The 18,374-nt window shown below is 36.1% G+C and overlaps 1 protein-coding gene across 5 annotated transcripts in view; it reads right to left on the bottom strand.

Annotated features, from left to right (window-relative positions):
* SYT1 (synaptotagmin 1) overlaps positions 1–18,374 on the bottom strand; it is a 333,238-nt gene that overhangs the window by 205,640 nt on the left and 109,224 nt on the right. For all 5 annotated transcript variants that reach the window (XM_014888619.2, XM_088164987.1, XM_088164986.1 and 2 more), the window contains exon 3: positions 9,017–9,078. The gene's annotated coding sequence lies outside the window, so the exon portion shown is untranslated. The remainder of the gene's footprint in view (positions 1–9,016; positions 9,079–18,374) is intronic.

Below are 18,374 nucleotides of genomic sequence, written 5' to 3'. Positions count from 1 at the left end.
TTATTTTCTCTATAGAAACAAGTTGATGATTCAAATAACCCCTCAAGGTTTCATAATCTTATCATATCTCCTTTTTTATATACCAAATATTAGAGATTCCTTTTCACAAGCCTAATAACATACTTTTTTAATACTACACATTTTTTCATTTAAGACTTGCAAAATTCAGTTTCGCTCTAGAAATTAATCATCTGCCAGAGTTTCTGGGTTGATTTCTTTCAATTTAGCTTTGGAATTTTATCTGAGAGAAAGCAATTTGACAACTGAGGACATAATGTTCCAGCAAAGCAGAGGAAAAAAGTGAGAGACAGAGCAAAAGTAAGAGAGCATGAACATGTGCATCCAAGAAGAAAAGTCACACAAACACGGCTTTCTTTGGTGCTCTGAGTAAAATATCTAATCACCAGAAATCAGAAGCTCTTCAAACAAATCAGACCTTGCATGCCACAGGCAGATAATTTGGAGAAAGTAGTATATGCTAAAGCTAAGAGTTTAACAACCAAAAAAAAAAGGCATAAAGATAATGTATTCATATATCATTTATAAGCAAATTTACTGTGTTCTATCTGAAGTAATGTAATATTATAGTCCCATAGCTATAGCAGGTAGAAAAGGAAGAAGTAGGAGCAAAGCTACAAATGCAGTTTGCTGACTGAGATAAAGAGATGCCAAAATTGCTCTTAGCTTATGTTTAAGGAACAAATGTTTACAGAGGGAAAAAGTACAAACCTCGGGTTCATTCACTGTTCTGTGATGCAACATTAAGGTATCTGGGCATGAGGAGGAAGAAAAGTAAACATAAAAACCATTGCTTTATGTCTAGACACATTTCTGATCACATAAATGGGCACCATCCCAGCTTGAGCCCCTCTTTGCAAACTCAGTCACAACCTAGTTACAGTACTCAAACACAGTAAGTTGTGTTTTATCCCTATTGTCATTTTTTTGAAATCTCTATTTTGAAGAAGGTCAAGAATTATGGGAACTACAAGAAAACAAATTAGGTGACACTGAGTAATGAGGGATCTTTTTCAGAAGAGTATCATCAATATATCTCTAGAATGGAAACTAAGATTTAATAAGCAAGTCCAGGGGAGGGCCACAAAGATTCTTCACTGTGAGGGTGGTGAGGCTCTGGAACAAATTGCCCAGAGAGGCTGTGGATGCCCCATCCCTGCAAGTGTTCAAGGTCAGGTTGGATAGGGATTTAGAGCAACCTGATCTAGGGGAAGGTGTTTCTGTCCATCACAGGAAGGTTGAAACTAGATGATTTCAAAGTCACTTCCAATCGAAACCATTCTATGATAATGTGACTTAAGTAGAGTTGCCAATAATAAAATAGTAAAGCAAGAAAAATGGGAATATGAACAAAGGATGAAAGGAGAAAGAAGAAACAGAAACAACATGGAGCTATTTGCCATAGCAGTAAGCAGTAGATTAATATAATTATACCAGAGCTTTCCCCTTCCCAGCCCCATCTCATTATTCAGGCTTGTAAAGGCTGCTGTTTTTTCCCAGAAGAATGAATAAGGGAGACAGGGAGAGCTTGTATCGGTAAAAAGGGCAGGAAGAAAAACTGTTTCATGTTTGTAGGACTTATTCATAGCCTTACACAGGTATTTTCAAGATTAGGAACCACCGAGTAAGACAATGTTTTTCAAGGCAGTTACTTAACAGCAGATATAAACTTAATTTCGTTTAATGTGCATCAAAAATAGTAACTACTAATGAACACACTTCTCAAACACAGTGGCACCTTCTAAGAAGCATGAACTGATGGACAAATCAATATTCAGAACAATCTGAGAGTCTGAAAGAGTAAGATAAGTAACAGCAGTATACAGTTCTGTAGCTCTTCAAGGTCTTTGCAATACTGAGATGATACTACACCACCAAAAATACTATCAGTTTCCCACTGGAGTGAATTCCAATCCCTGTAGAAAGTTACTGTGTGCCACCATACCAATTTTGAAAAGGAAAGCTATTCAAGAGGATTTAAGCAAATCATTAATGTCCACTAACAAATCTTTTGAAAATTTCAGTATCAAAGATACTGATTCTAGTCTCTTTAAGAAATGTCTAAGAACAAAATTATAAAGTCTGGATGTAATGCCCATTTTAAAACCTACGTATATATTGGGCATATTTGCCCAATAGACTGTAACTCTCCAAAAAGGAATGCCTGTTAACTACAGGAAAATCAATTAACAGTTTAATAACTAGTGAGTTATTAACCAATTGCTTAATTTGAAGTCTTAAGCATTATTATCCCTAAAGTAAAACTGCATTTCAAATAAAGCCTGTCCACGTTAATAATTTCATTTAAACTAAAGATTCAATCACTGAGACATGATTCTAAGAGCAAATACCATCAAAAATAGTTAAGGTTGCACAGTCTAAATGACATCTTACTCCATTTTTCTCATCCTTCTTCCTAAAACCAATGTTCTTACTTGGCATCACAACTTATAAGGATGAGTGAAATAGGCTTATGGTATAAAAGCAGCCTGGGCACTACTTCTGTTAGAAATGAAAAGGTATTGGGAGACCTATTACGTGAAAGATCAAAGTGTACCTCTGTTCAGTACTAGCAGAGTCCTCCAGGCTATCATGCATTTTACACAGTATCACCAGACTTTGCAATAAATGTTTGGGAGTTATCTTTCAAAACTTCAGCCCCTGGATCCATGCAACTGAATGAAAATCTCACCTTTCAATAAAAAATACACTTCTAAATCTTGAGGTTTTGGAGGGACTAAAGCAGTCACAGAAATTGAGCAGTAACAAGAAAAACTCACAAGTACATGGGTCACGGAAAAACAGAATTTCAGCATTTTTAATAATTTAACTAAACCTTTGTAATTGATCAGACTGGTAAGATGGCCTAATATCATGTGCTTTACTAAACAGCATGTTCAAACACTTGTGCCCTCAGCTCAAAGTACTGTTCCTCTTATTAGCACAGCTACAAGAGTTACTAGTATGGAAGACAACCAATATTGCTCTCAGAGCCACCATCCTCTCACAGCAAAACCGTGTCTTTGCCTCTTTAGCTTGCAGAGCAAAACTGAAGGCATAGCAGCAGCACACTGCAGACACACTGCTGATGTATTTGAAGTGTTCCAGACCACCCTTTATCACTCTTAATTTCTAGCTGTTCTAATGGATATTCCCCCACCTAAAAATCCTAATCCCAGGAATCATGCTTTTCCAAATATATTACATTTTGAACTTTGTGTTTTCAAAATTGTTTACTGCAGGAAGAATCCTACTGTGCCCATTTAATGTACTTCAGATATTAATATAAGCACAAAAGATTGACATTAGAAAACATATTTTTATGTGCTAATGGTTTTATAAAACATTCTCATTTACATGGAGAAGTAACTGAAATTCCTATTTTCTTCCCATTTTCACAGATTAATGTTGTCAATATAGTTGTAACTTACAGATATAATTGTAAACAGGTCTAAGATGTGTCTTTTCTCATTTCTGAAAAAACTATTGAATGAATTTCATTTACATAAGGAAAGCTGTCAAAATGAGATGCTTACAGTTATATGTCTTCAAAGTAAGATTTACAGTATGAAACTTTAAAGAAGAAAAAAAAATCATCACTGAAAAGTCATATTTGGAGAGGATCCAAAACTGCCAAATAATGTCCCTTAATGATCACCAACTCCAAACAGGGGCATCGTCTTAACCTGTATGTTTCATAACCACTTACACCATATTAGGTATTTCTTCAGTTAAGCTTCACGTACCATAAATGCAAACCAGCAGACTTGAGAAGGAAGTCTATCTATCCTCTTATTTCCTGATCAAAGCATAAGTCATGACAACAGCAGTGACAGAACAGGCTATCTCCAAGACTTGAAGGAAATTTGGGCTGGAAGTGATCTACCATGAATCACTAAGGTAACCTGGTAGTCTTGAAAAGTGGATTGTGCAACGAGATCAAGAATTAGAAACAAAAGGGAAATACTGATTAAAGCTTGCTCTCACAAAAAGGAACACCAATTTACCCCCCAAAAGCTTGCAACACTGCAGATGTCTACTAATTTTATTTGATTGTTTTTAGAGACAGGACTACAACAGCAGTTACCAACGTCAGCAAAGCTGCATTATGATGACACAGTATAATTCTTCTTATTGAGAGATTTTAATCACAAATATTAGATAGTAACTAGAAGTAAAAAACCCCTAAACAAATTATCAACAATCTCCATTCTAAAATACGCAGAGCCATAATAAAAATTGCAGTAGCAAAGAAAATGTGACATTAAAATTTCTTTGATATGTGGGTCATAGAAGCAATTCATTATAGTAGCTTCTTGAAAATTGTTTACACATTGTATGACTTAACACCAAAAACCAACTCTTTTTTAAATGGAAATGATGTTTCTCTGAAAGAGTCTGATTTAAAATCACAGCCAAGTTGATATTCAATGTGATGTTTAAAAATAGCAAAGTACAGGAACACAGCACACAACAGAGGAGAATAAGCATGTTAACCCTACTGACTGAACCTGGCTTATGAAATTCCAACAAGTAAATTACACTGATTAATATTTTGCTTTTGAAACCTAATGTGCAAAGGTGGTTAAAATCTACTGCCACAGCAGCAGCCCAGGCATTCGGCTCCTACACTTAAAAAAGATGCTGATCTCTTTTGAAGTTTTCTGGTGGATGAAAAAGCAGCTGGTAAATTCACTAGTATTTCAGAATAAATACATATACAGTAACATTGAAAAATGGAAAATATAACACAGATTTCCAGTTCAAAATTGCCAAGTAATAGACAAAATATCAGCCAATATTTATTGAAACCATTAAACGGCTCAAATGGTTAAATTCCTAGCTGAGAAAAATATGATTACATGACTTCTGTGGTACTTGGAAAACACTTCATTTGAAAATGTATCTAGAAAAGTATGTTTACTAATTAAAGAAAAAGCTTAGAAGCTGCAGCAGATAAATTAAATAGTAGAGACTAATCAATCACAGTGCTAAAATGATAGATGACAACTAAACTGAAGCCCCAGGGAACGGCAACTACAGAGTCATTTTGCAAAATTAGGCTGCATAACTAGCATACCTCAAAGCAGTACAGAATCTAAATCCATGTCAGAGTTGTCACATTAAAAAACACAAAGCAGTGTCTGTAATACAGGAATGATAAAAAGAAAAGAAAAATAAAGTTTTGCGGCACAGTATTTTGCAAGCTTAAAAGCCATAGAGAATAGACTCCTCTGAATAGTCTTGACATGATAACCAAAAAAGAGGCAATATAAACAACCTTTACATTATGCAAATGCTACTATATAATCTACCAGAAGTTCATACTTTCACTATGTGAGGGGAAAAAAAAGAGTGAAACTAATTTAGGGGAAGACCACATTAAAGACTTAAGGTAGTGGAAATACTCCAATGAACAATTTTATCCAAGCCTGGAGTATTTTAACTGGCAATGACAAAACCTCTGACAAAATGGCAAAAAACAAGGAACGAGGGCACTTCTATGCTGCTTCTAGATTACTGTACTGCATGAAAAATTGAAATAATAATGTAAGGGAAGGTTATTGTGATTAGTACAGAATATTCAAGAACCACAGGCTCATTTCTTTTTGAATACTCATAAATTCAACTTCTACAAAACGGACCCTTCCAAAACCAAAAAACTCTTCATTTAGCTACTTCATGACTGGTACATTACACATCTCTAGATATAACATGGTAAATGGCAAAATATTACCATTAGTAGCTTTTGAAATAGATATGAGGGCAAACAAGGGTAATGTTGCATGCTCATGAGCTAATGGTAAGTCGAACATGAATTTAGTTCTTCTACACATATAGAGTCAAACTGCCCATACAGTAATTTTCACCAGGCCAAGCCTCTTCTCACCTGCTCACAGCAGAGTCTGGATTCTGGCCATCTCCCTCCTGTACTAGACTAGCACTATGCTTGTGCAATCTCCTCTTTTATGTCACATTACCTGAACTTGCCTTTATCAAACCAGAGTAACAAAAAATCTGTTCTCAACCAGCCACCAATTATTTGCCACTTCTTCAATAAACAAAGTCTGTGGCAGATGAAATCTGATTGCTGCTGACTATGTGAGGACAATGGACACCTTTTTTTGATCACATGCTGCAAGATTTTTTTCCCTGCTCCACGAAGGATATCTGCAATCTTTTGTAGTATCAAAGACAAATGACAAAGGCCCCTGCACTTAAAATAAAGTTGGGAACATGTAAAACCCACAAAACATACTATACATTATAACTTTTATTTTATAATTTAAAATATATAAAAAAATTAATTTTATTTTCTCTGTATGTGGGGAAATCAATCTTTTTTTGCCCCTAAGCACCAGATATTTTAAATTTTAGATTTTAATTCAAGTTGAAAAAAGGTACTCTGAAGCAACTGCACAATTCCAATTTATCAACCCCAGTGGCAGAAGAATGAGTGGTTACTTAGAGTATGAATAACACACAGTTCTCAGGGGTGCTATTAAGAAGGCCCAGAGGTACCATATATGAACTTCCCTCCATGGAAGAATGTACAGCCTGATCAAGCTGGTAACATTGCTTCTCTCTGATGATGGATGAGAGGTAAGAGTAATTTTATTTCTGTTTTATTATTCTCATTTCCCATGTATATTCCAAAGAGAGTGTTAAATAAATTTCGCATCACAAATGTTAAATAACCACTGCAGAGTTTCATTTTTGTAATTATATATTAATTATATGTTAGATCATTTGTAGTTTATAATCATAATAGCCCAACTGATAAAATTAACTGATAGATAATATGAAAAGGTCCTGTCAAACCTATTCTGCCAGCAGAAGAGAGAATTTGTATGTGAAGGAGTGCCAATAACAGTTAAACTAATATTTTTTCACTATACACAAATGAATCCATGTTACTCTGAAACAGTTGCCTGTGAGTTCTGGCCACTTGACACAGAAACACAACTGGGGAGAACATCTTCCAGAGTCTGCAACAGTGAAATTTATTTTCTACAAGTAGGTCTGTAACAACTTGTGGATTTTTTGTATACATATATCAGCTGAATTATACAATTTGCTTGGAATTGCTAGCATTTATTCATGTATCAGTCACCTGCTGCCAAAACTTCAGATCCAGAGGGCATAAAGCATAATTTATTAAGTTGAAGGTATCACATTCATTAAATAATAAATTCCAAAGTTCCACTGTGTCTCTTTCCACACATTAAGTAAAATTGCAAGACCTGACCCATATATACACTACATTTTGCAACTCTTTGTGACTTCCTTAGACATAGGCATATGACATTATTTTGTGCATTATGAATCAACAAGAGCAATAAAGCTCTTGGTCTGCAGAGTATCTATTTAATACTAGATATACCAAACCCAAAATTTGTCTAAGATCAGAAAAATTCTGCAATGCAGCTCTGCCAAGAGTAAGAAGAGATGCCCTGTGTGGGAGATGCGAGCAGAAAATATGAAGTTTGAGCAGATTGACTAAGTGGCAAAAAATGGAAAGATAAAGGTTAAAAAGAGGTGTGATAGCATGCAGGGAATATAAACCACAGGAATCACAAGGGAAAGAAGAGAAAATCAAAGTATGACTGATAGAAAAAGAAATTAAAAGAATCAAAGGAATAGATAAATATGAGTTTTGAGAAGTTTTCTAGAATTCTCTGGTACTATGTATCATTTGTTATGTATCTAAAAGATGCCCACCGGTAACATAGTTTAGTACAGCATACAAATAACCACACAGGTTCACAAAAAAGCATTGTATTGTCCTTGGATTTATGAATTGTTACTAATTTCCTTTCATGTTAAAGCTCATCATCAAACTTATCTGCCCAGAGATATATTGGGTATTTTTTTGCTATTGAGATTTACACACATTCTTTTTCAACAAAGAGTATTATTTTTATTACTTCTCAAGAAATAGTCAAGATTTATTTCCATTCAAAACTAGCCTGTTCTATACACCGTATCAGCTAAATGAATAGAGATTTCATAGATAACAGTACAATTCCTTACCTTGTACTGCCAAATATATATTCTAAAAGCAGAATGGTGCTAAAAACACACATTCTCTACACATTACTTACCATCCACAATTATCTACCACAAAAAAGACAGGTTCTATTGGCACCTAGCACAGAGGAACTGTTTTGTTGGAACTGTTAACAGGAATTTGCTAACACATGTCCACCTGCTCTGGTTCTCTGAAGATATCTCCTCCTGTTAAATACCCAGTAATGTGGTACACCCACATGATCGGGTTCCCAGGCCACACTACTTTGGGTAGGCAGTGAAAGCAGTGTCTGTGCTGTACCTTGTCACGACTGGTACTTCACCAGCAGCCTAAGGTATTTTTCTAGGGACAATGTCAATAATATCACCCACAACACAAACATGGCTCATTTTCTTGTCTCAGCAAGTGGTCTTAATTTCTTGGTGTTTCATAATGCTGCAGTTGTCCAAGGCCAGTGCAGCCATGCACTGCAATGGTTGGACTGTGCAGTGAACAGCACAGCTATGGCCAGGGTGGTCAGAACAATTAGCCAGTGGTTATGTGGTTAACACAAACCCATAAAGGTCTTCTGCTCCTACGACCATGCAGGATCTGACTACAGTGATGAATCTGTTTTTTCTGCAAAATTTCATGCGTGAGCAAATGGTGGTGTAATACTGTTTTTAGCTTGGTACTGTCAATTTCTGTTGCAATGCATTTTTACTGAGAAGAAAAATGCAATATTCTCAGTATGGGCAGCAATGAAGACACTTTGTGTGGATTACCCGGGCCTCTTACCTGAGATGATTATAGCATTTATAAAAGTCTACCCCTGTGAAATGAAACAAGTTGGATATAAGGCAGGAATGTTCACTACACTAATTTCTTACACTCGTTAGAAGAACTGCAAATATGAAAGTATAAAAAAAAATTAAAAAGGAAGTACAAGTCACGTTTAGCTTTAGAGTATGTAAGTTGGTCACTTACTGTTCACGATAGAGAATGTGTTCTTAACTCTCTTCTCTTTGTTTATTCAGGACTCCACACTTCTGTAAGAAAAACAAATCCATGAATTTATCATTTATTTAAAATTAACTATCGAGTTTCATTTGTGCTAGAGAAGTTTGCCATTTTCAGATTTAGTTTTGGCTTACTCCAATATTTAAAATCCTGGGCTTTTGTGAAAGCACCCAGCAGAGAAAATTCACATTATCCCTTTTCCTGAAAAAAACTGTTTCCAGTCTTAGTTTAGATACTACAATAGCAGCAGAGATGAAAAATCTACACGTTCAGGGAACAAATCGCTCCTGAAACCTCAGACTAAAAGCCGGGCATCCTAATTTCATCTGGGCACCTGCAGGTCTCCCCAGTTCCAAGAAGGTGACAGGCTTTCACATTTCTGAGGCTGGCAATCCTCTCGTCAAAATCAAATTCTCATGGTGTATTAGATCTTGGCTGAATTACCCCATTAGACTGAGGACTAAAGGAAGAAAGAACATATGCCTCCAGTGACAGCCACAGCCTCCCTCACTACTTTTGGAGGAGAGTGGAACAGGCTGCAGAGAGGTGTTTGATGCCTCACTCCTGCTGCTGCATACAGGAAATTTGTATGGTAGGAACTGAACACAGCACACCAGCTGCTTCAGCCTTTCTTGGCCAGTTTACAGGCATCACAACAGAGGTGAGTTTTAATGCAGGATTTGAAGGAACACAGCATACTGCCTTTTCAGATTTCACTATTAACAATTTTCATTAATAAAGGCTGCTTGAGAGAAGGGAGAAAATTGGGACTGCTGGGCAATAAGGGTTACAATAAATGCAACAGTAGGTGAGAAAGGGCAAGCACAATCAAGCTGTGAAGGCATTAATTGTGAAGATTACTAATTTGGATGCAGTTAAAAAATGGAGCCAAATACACAGTCACCAAGATAGACAAATGCATTTTTTATTTTACATCAACTAGAAAATGAAAATGTTGTTATCTGAAACTGTCACACTACAGCACACCAACACTTACACTGGTCTTTAAAAACACAAATCATGATTCCATCCACCACCTCACTCTAATCAGACCATCTTTCATGACTCAAATAATACAGGATTCAAACTATAACTAATTATAAAATCTAATTTCCCCTTCTATTTTAGTAAGAAATTAATATTTCTTTCTCTATCGTTCTGTCAATATTTATGACATACCAGAAATCACTCATTTGCATACGAGTCTACTGAAGAAACCTGCTAAGAAACAATTAAGAACTGTCTGGAGCTAAGGGCTATATAATACATTAGTCAGAAGCATCTAATATTATAATGTTATTAGGTTTTAAACTTTTGGGAACCATAGGGATCAGCTCTTCTATCTAGCATAGAGTCTATTTAATTATGGCCTAGACATCAGTGAGGAGCTGAACACTTAAAATGATGCATGGCTAGCCTGACAACATATTGAAATCTTATTCTAAAGGGTTTAGAATAATTCAGATGCTGTGTAAAACATAACTAATTTAATTCCCACAGTTTGTAACTCATATCAAATGTCAACTCATGTCAATAGCCTTAGCAGACCTTACCTTGCTTGGTGCTCTGTATTAGCTGGATAAAATGCTTGGTACAGACCATGACAGACCTAATGTGAACTACTGTACTCAAATATCTCTTGAACGGGTTCAACCAAAACTTTGCCTCTTGCTGTCAAGTCAAGCCTTCCCAAACTGAGGGATTTGAAATTCAGAAACACTCAGAAAGAGGGTTTAATAAAAGAACCTCTAATCTCCACCTCCTCCTGGGGTTCAGAGCCAGGGTTTTGGTTCAGGGTCCTGTGTATATCTTGCATTTGAACAGAGGTAGCTGCAAAAGCCTTAGAGAAATTAACACCCAGAGTCACACCTGCTCTGTGGTACACTGTCTCAATCTTCCCCTGTTTCTCTAAGCTGTCTGTGTCAAGCTGTGTCATGTTACTGAGGCTTTCAGGAGGTTCACTACTTCCTTCTGCTGCAATGACAGAAAATGTAAAGGAAAGACTTATGTTTATTATAGTATTAATTGTAAATAACTAAAAAAAGATAGGCTTGCATTAGAGAAGCAAATTTAAGTGAAACTATGCATAAGTGCAGCACTGCATTGAGTGCAAACAGAGACAGCCTGCCTGCTCCTTTGAAACTCACAGTCTGAGTTTCCAAAAGAGATGAAAAATGTAATGCACATCTGGAATAAATAACTAAAAAACAATCAGTAAAATTCAACAGTTGTCCAGGAAACTAAATAGCATCACTCTTTGAAAGGATTTGCAGAGATAAAATATAAGGAGATAAATAAACTGGAAAGATTTGCATTTCTAGAGGAAGATTAAAACATTACAAAAGAAATTCAACTGGGTTTCTATCATTTACTATTAAACACAGATTATTTTTTATTAGATATGTTGGAAGACTAATTCATTCACCCTTGGTTATGGACTCCTGTGGGTCTTCAGTGAAGGAGGTTCCCTGAAGTGACAACTATATTTTCAGAGCTACAAATAGCATCTGTCATAGCACTAGTATCTTCCAAGGCTCCATTTTCATTTCAATATTTGCAAAGGAAGACGTTTCCTAATGAAACCATTGGAAATATCAACAGAAACACATCTTGATATGTATGACTACATCTTGCAATATGCCTTTGAAGTGTAATCTATATTTAACAAGTATTATCTACAGAAGATACCTTAAGGCAGTTAATTTCAGGGTAAGTACTCATTGAAATGATCTGCAACTTTTGCTTCAGTTAGTATACAGATATGCGAAAGTAAGCAAAACAAAGCCTTTTTTCATTAATTCTAAATTCTCTGATCCCAGTCACGTTTATGGTAACCAATTATGGAAATAGTCCCATTAAACTGGGGCAGGACTGGAACTCTAAAACAAAATCAGTTCAGTCAACAACACTGAATTTAAGATTATACATGCATATATGCATGCTCATGAAATGAAATGCTACTCCACTGCAAAGAAAGGAGTCTGCAATTTTTCTCAGGAAGCTCTTGTTTAACTCATACAGAAACAGAGTGGATTTACATTTATTACAGGTGACAAAGAACATTTTTAGCACCATAGAATCATGGCAAAAATAAGCCCCTTTTATTAAATGTTTCACTTTTCATTGCGAACTGTGATACAAAAAAAGAAAGGGAAGTTGCATGGTAATTAAAAGATATCTTAGGCTGTCTGCAGTTTCTTTATTCCTTTACTATTTTTAAAGCCAGAACAACTATGTGATCCTTTACAAACTCCATGGAGAAACAATTTTTATCTATTTAGGATTATGGGCTAAACATTCATTAGTACAGCATATGGCTGTTATTTGAGCGTTCTTCTTCTCTTTCTTCTTTCCAACACTGAGAAATAATTTTGCAAACTGAATCTCTATACTCTGGAGTAATAAAGAGCTGCTAATATATCATCATTATGGCTTAGTGACAGTTCCAGAGCACAACTGGACAACATTTTTGTCATGAAGGAATCGAAGCTCTAGAAATCAGTTTCGAGAGGGCTTTGGTTTTGACAGAGCTTAAACTTAGCCCAGGTTTGCTCACTTTATTGATTATCTTTCAGACCTCAGAACATCCACTAATGTGGCATATCTGGGAGGTTTGGAATAAACCATTTTGAAATTTTGTGTGTCAAAACGAAAAAATATAAACTAAACCTCAAACAAAAAGCAGCTGATGTTTAGCCTACTGAATTTAGCAGCACATCCTCAAAACACAAGCCCAGGAGTCTTAGAAAATGGGTATTTTCATGGGTATTCAAATTTTATTCTCTGCTTTAGAATTATTTATGAGACAAAATCAGATTAATTCAAAGTGGAGGAGTCCATTATGAATAGACTGACATCCTGTAAAACACAGAACTGATGTCTGGAAAAATGAGGCTAGCATTTGATTATGAAGTTTAAATTAGCTAATAACCAGTACAGAGTCTGGATAATTTCCAGTTGCATAATGTGCAACAAATTAAATGTATTTTGAAAAAAATGCAGTTGTTGGCATTTATTAATCGTTTCATATATTGAAAAAGAAGTTGTCATACATTATGAACTTTACAGTCCTTAATCATATGTATATTCCACTATTTTATGGGCTCAATTTGCTCAGCATCAACTTTTACTGTGAGTAACATTGATTTTGTTGAAACCTCAAATAAGTCACAGAACAGATCTGAGGATTACTTCAGAAGGGATTTAAAGCACACACTGTGAATCTCTATACAACCACCACTTAAAATACTATCTGTTCAGGCCCAGATGGATTGCTATGGCAACAGAATCCCAAATACCAGGTTTGTAACTAACAAAAATTTAAATTATTGATGAACTCAGAGTTGTCTCTCTTGGACACCCTCCTATTCAAATACCAAGCCGTATGGTTAGAATACAGACAAATGGTTGATACGCAATTTCCCTAGCCCAGTGAGCACTAATCCCAAAGGATTTCATTAAATCTTCTGGCTTAAATTTTTATTCTTGGAACAGCAGTCAGCAAGCAGGGATTACAATAAAACAGGCACTATTGAGGTCATTACTGACTGAATTCAAACCTGTAATATAACAAAACAGGAACTAATTTTAAATATACCTCCACACACAATCCCCCCACTCCAAAAATAGCACTGCTCTAAGTTACTATATATTTGATGACAGCACTTTTTCCACTCACATCACCACCCTTCCTCCTTGCCCACAGGCAATGATGGAGAGCAGTACTAAAGAGTAAAAAACAAAAAGACATATCATTTGATAAAGAGGTGCACATCTCATGGTAGAGGTGACTATGCACAAACAACTGAGTTGCAGAACAATGAATGTAAGGAGGCTCTGCAGCCTTTGATATTCTGTAAATCAAAACCAAGAATAAAAACTTCTCTACCAAACGAGCCTACTAGAAGAGAAAAAGTACTACTTATTGGTTTTTTCTTATTGCAAATTTCATGAACAGTCTGATAAGGGCACAAATAGTGGTAGGAAAGCCAAACACTGCTGAAAAGCCTCTCAGACTTTATACAGAACATGATTAACAGAGGGAGTGTTGGACATAAATAGACCCATCAGTTCTCAAATAGCTTGTTTTAAAAGAAACTATGGCTTAAAAAAACCCAAACAATTCTCAGGTGTGTGCCTACCATTAGGTGCTACTGTACACAGAAGAGAAATGGCAAACTTGGGACTGTAAGAGCTTCTTACCAGATCAAATGTCCACCCAAAACTAGAAGGAATAACCAGGACGGGGGCAAATTTGTGGAAATGGGTAAATATGGAGGGATGTTTTTGCTAATAGAAAGGGAACAATTATTAAAACATAAAATGAAAGATAAAACCAAGGCATAGTCATTTCCTAATATGAGGGAGAAATTTAGAACAAAGAATGAGAAGAAGGTAGTGGTTGTACCACACATTTCCTGATGGGGCAGGAGAAATTCTCCCGTTCTCATTCATAAAATGAGCATTTATTCAACACAGCACTGAAAGACCGAGGACCTATTTAGGAAAGCTGTCATTTGAACAGCTATGTAAGTTTACAGATATTAACTAGATTGCAAGCCTTTTTCCGGTCTGAACATACAATGTTTACGTATTTCAGAATGCAGTTTACCAGAATGCATGTGCAGCAACAATGTGGACACAAGACACAAAACCAGTATTTAGACCCTGCTCTCCTCTGCCTATTCAATCTGTGGCTTGGCCATTCCCAGCCTGTGACCCATATATTTTTAAGGTGAACAGTTTTCAGCACTACAGGTTACTCTGCTTAGCCAAGGACTGTGCTCATTGTGGAATTTGTTTCTGGGAATCCCTTTTACAATTCCACTAATGAAGCTGCTTTTTCAGCCTCTCTTCACTCGTACTGAGCTAACCTGCCACCTAAGATTCAAAGATCCTCCCCTGTAACTTCCTCAGAATTTCAGTTCTTAGCAGAACCAGGTATTTCAACTCCTGACTAGCTTTTTCTAGCTATTACCATACACCTCCATCAGACATGCTGTGTTTCTGTTACACACAACTCACACACAGGCAAGAGCAGCTCCTAACCCTCAGTAAGTGCCAGCTGCTCCTCAAATGCCCCTGCATTGCTCCCCCAGTTGCATGATGCTTCTCACATTCTCAGACTCCTTCTCTTACCAGTACTGTCTGGATGGAACATGCTTTGTTACCCACTTTGGTTCTCAGTCCTGGTGGATTCAGATCTCCTGTTACCCATCAAAAGCCTTTTCCAGCTTCTGCTTTATCCTTACACTTGGCTTGATGTTAGAAGAACCACCCACTTTGATACTTCCATCAACCACACCGAGGTCAGCATCGTAACTTCATGGCCAATAAACAATCATATGAAGAGGCACTAAAAGATTCTCTTTTCAAGAAAGAAAACCTATTAAAATGGTGATGATATGGCCAGTGACAATACAGTCACAAATGGTTTATCTGAATCATCTTGAGGTGTTGCAACAATCTTATGTGGCCAAAGGAATATCAGAATTTGGGGCAACAATAGCATTTCCTCCCTTCAGTAGCTATTCAGGACAATACATGTCTCTTCTTCTAATAACGCTGTGAAGCTACTGTAGTCCTGCTGTATAAATGGGATGGAACATGTGCCAGAAATATGGATGCATACCAAATGCAGGACAGACTTCCAGGAAATCTGCATATGACAGACCATTGAAGTATATAAGCTGGATGTGTCCATACTTTATGCTGTATCTGCCATGCGTAACTATGAAGCTGCTCCGGTAGGAATTTTCCCAGTGCATAGCCTGCCATTCCCGCTTTGTGATTGCTGGGTCTATCTCAGCCATTTTCTTAGACAAGAGTAGAATTTTCAAGCTTTACATGAAACTTATATTTTTCTAATTGAAAATATGAACATGTGAGAATACTAACATTTATTAACAATAAAAGCCATAAAAAGTTCATACATCAGAGTGAAACTTCATTTTTCTAAGCGAAAGTTTTCAAGATTTCAGCTGAAACAACCAGCACCTTTAACATGGCATTCCATCAAATTTAATTCCAAATATTTTCAAACTTTTCTAGACAGTAAGATATAGAGCTACAATTATTTTCTGAGACGCTTTAGAAAAAAAGAAAGACAGCTCTCAGTAAGTTGCTTCATAACTATTTAGATGAGGCATCTTGAATCATATGAAATGATAATAGTTCCTAGCAAAATTGGTTTCAGATGTCATATTTAGGTTGCTTGTTACAGCTACAGACTAAGACTTATTTAGAAGCACAATGGAGGTTTTTACTCTCCTAAATCCTTCCTAGAAAGATAACATCTCTACATTAGTAGATACACACTCAGCTGCATTCCAGTGTTTGGAGATTCAAAATCTAATTGCTTTTATCACAGGACGAAAGAACCTGCTGCACTATCCACTGCAGGAAGTGATTATATGTTACATAATGCAGCTGATCTTTTTGTTCTGGTGTGAGAGGTTGTATTTATTTATTTATCTCTCAATTCTACTTTACGAAAATGTACTAATATGGGTAAGCAATTCAGCCATAAAATCTGATAGTGAGTGTCAGCACCTCAGCAAATTAAGCGACATAATCTATGAATGAGTTGTTTCAATACCCTTTCAATATTACCCTAGAGAGACCTACAGTGGCAACAACCTCAGTATTTCTTGGCCATTTAAATGCATCCCTTCAAAGACAACTTTTTAGATAAAGAGAAAATTCTAAGCAGATTTATTCTGTGGATCATCTGGATACGTACACAAAATGTATAGAGATGATAATTCACTGCTGGTACAATGTCAGCCCACATTTTCTATACCATACAGTAAATTTTATTCATGCTGCTGTTTTCTTCTAATGCAAATTATTAAAAAAAATATCTGAAAGTCCATCAAGTCTAAATACAGACAAAAATCAAGCTACTGCCTACCCCCTCCTGTACTAATCCAACAAGTAATGGACTACATTCTGCTCAGATTTCTGGTAAGCAGCAAAACAAAACCTATAAAGACAGGCACATCACATTCTAAAGCTGGCATCCCTGATTTCTCACATTAATTTTAATGTTACTTGTTCTGCACCCACCATGCAATAAAGCCCTTTTGCTTCACAGCAACTGCTCTCTGTTCCCTTTCAACTTTTTATAACTATCTGGGTGATTCATATCCCAAGACCACTATTTTTAACCTTCATGTGCAATTTCACTAGTCTCACGATCACAGTTGACTTCTCCTTTTCATCTGAACTACATTTCAAACTACCAAGAGAATGAAAAGAAACAAACTTAAGTGAAGACTTTTTGGTTTTTTTTTTAACAAGAAGAGATGATATTTTTTACTTTTCTGTGGGCAAAAGGAGCAAAGCATGAAGCCCTTAAAATTAATAATGAAACTGCACAGCATTGACCCCTTGCACTGGTACTAGACTTTATTAATAATAGGATTCTTAAAGAAAGTAAGCATACATTAAGATTTTAAATGTTTCTTTTCAGTTACAATATATATTTACCAAAGAATTATCAAAGAATGTTTCTAATCACTCTACTATGTTTAGCACTAAAATAACTTCATTGTAACACCATAAGAGCAAGCAGTTATACCAACATTGGTGGAAATACGTTACAACCTTATGGGTAGACAAGTAGGATGACAAAATCATGAGCAACCAGTTAAAAATAAGAAAAATGTTTTAAGTTTTCTAATTATTTATGTTAAAAAAACTGTGGTGTTTCTGTCTTTGAAATATTTATGATAAGCATGGATTACTATTATGAGACTGTTGTATAAACATCACAAAGTCTGTTGGAAAAACAAATTCATCTTATACTATGTTCTCTGTCTTCCTCAGCATGTAAGAATATTAGACCTTCTTACAGTCGGTAAAAAAACCCCAAACTTGAGCAATCATTAAAAATTGTGTCCTTTTTAGTTAGTACTGTCCAGAATATTATTTTCTCAGTGTGTCACATAGGGCTGTCTCCTGGAAGGAGCTGCACGTAGCACCACTAAGAGATGCACTGACCAGTATTACTGCTCCTCAAACACCAGTAATAGGCTGACCAGTCAGTAGATCTTTCTGGTTCTTCAGCATTTTAGCTTCTGCCTAGACACACAGGCCAAGAAAGAAACTAAACCTAACAAAAGAACAGCAGACAGATGCATGGCATGGGTATAAAACAGGTGAATGCCAAGAGCAATACAAACTGGAGTTTCTTCTCAGGTTACATCTTGCTGAAGAAAGGTAACCTAAATGACAAGAGTGAATACTGAGTGACATGTAACAACAGCCTGTGGAAAGTACGAGGTGGGCACATAAGTGGCTGCAGTAAAAGTGCTACCTTCAT

Source organism: Sturnus vulgaris, chromosome 5 (genome assembly GCF_052056855.1).
Source record: "Sturnus vulgaris isolate bStuVul1 chromosome 5, bStuVul1.hap1, whole genome shotgun sequence".
Classification (NCBI taxonomy): domain Eukaryota; kingdom Metazoa; phylum Chordata; class Aves; order Passeriformes; family Sturnidae; genus Sturnus; species Sturnus vulgaris.
Note: the sequence above shows the minus strand (reverse complement) of the source record. Positions and strands in the feature narration are given on the sequence as shown.